Source organism: Pleurodeles waltl, chromosome 5 (assembly GCF_031143425.1).
Source record: "Pleurodeles waltl isolate 20211129_DDA chromosome 5, aPleWal1.hap1.20221129, whole genome shotgun sequence".
Lineage (NCBI taxonomy): Eukaryota > Metazoa > Chordata > Amphibia > Caudata > Salamandridae > Pleurodeles > Pleurodeles waltl.
Window position 1 is genome coordinate 1080716102 of NC_090444.1, and position 965 is coordinate 1080717066.

At 47.0% G+C, this 965-nt stretch overlaps 1 non-coding gene across 1 annotated transcript; it reads left to right on the forward strand.

Moving 5' to 3' along the window:
• Positions 1-610: 610 nt before the first annotated feature.
• LOC138297935 (U6 spliceosomal RNA) lies at positions 611-717 on the forward strand. Its single transcript, XR_011204474.1, has one exon. It is a non-coding gene; the product is annotated as a U6 spliceosomal RNA (small nuclear RNA).
• The last annotated feature ends 248 nt before the right edge of the window (positions 718-965 follow it).

A 965-nucleotide genomic window follows, 5' to 3' on the forward strand; every position in this document is an offset into this window, starting at 1 on the left:
TATAAAACACACATGTACATGCCCTTCCTTTTACCTACATAGCACCCTGTCCTATGGGCTACCCAGGGCTAATCTTAGGTGTAACTTATATGTAGAAAAAGTGGAGTTTAAGGCTTGGCAGGTACTTTTAAATGCCAGTGAAACTGTGCACAAAGGCCGTGCAATGGCAGGCCACAGACATGGTTAAGCGGCTACTTATGTGGGTGGGAGAATCAGTGCTGCAGGCCCACAAAGAGCATTTCATCTACGGGCCCTGGTCACATGTAGTGCACTTTACTAGGGACTTATAAGTAAATTAAATAACTCAACTGGGTATGAGCCAATGTGACCATGTTTTAAGGGCATGTGCACTTTAGCACTGGTTACTAGTGCGCAGAGTTGTAAAACCAGCAAAAAAAGTGTCAAAAAGTGGAGGGGGCAGGCAAAAAGTTGAGCGTGACCACCCTAAGGCTGTCAGGTCTAACAGGCTGTTTTCGTTTACATGGATGTTTCTTTCTTTTCATAGTGGGGGACGTATTTGAGTTCCTTCTTTTTAGTTCTCCGCAGTTCTTCCAGTGGCTTCAGCCTTGTGCAGCGTGGGCTGTCTGCGTCATGGCTTTGCATTTGGTGGGTGCTCCCTTTGGCAGCACATATACTGCAATTGAATCAATACACTGATGAATCACATGGCCCCTGTGCTAGGATGACATGCAACTTCGTGAACCATTCCCTGCTGGGATTTTATTGGCAGGGAGAGCTGCTGTGCAAAGGTGTACCTTCCCATGTTGAGTGCATAGTAGTAGGGATGCAACAGTCCGTATTCACCTTAGATGTCTTGGTGGGGACGTGCATTTCAACTTTGGATGGTGCTTTAAGGGTAGTCTGTGGCCTGAGGATTCAGGTCTCTGATCCTAGTGCTGCGGCCTGTATGTTTCTGTCTCCCCTCTCACTGCGTGTTGTGGGGTTTCTTGATGTGGGCTTTTTTG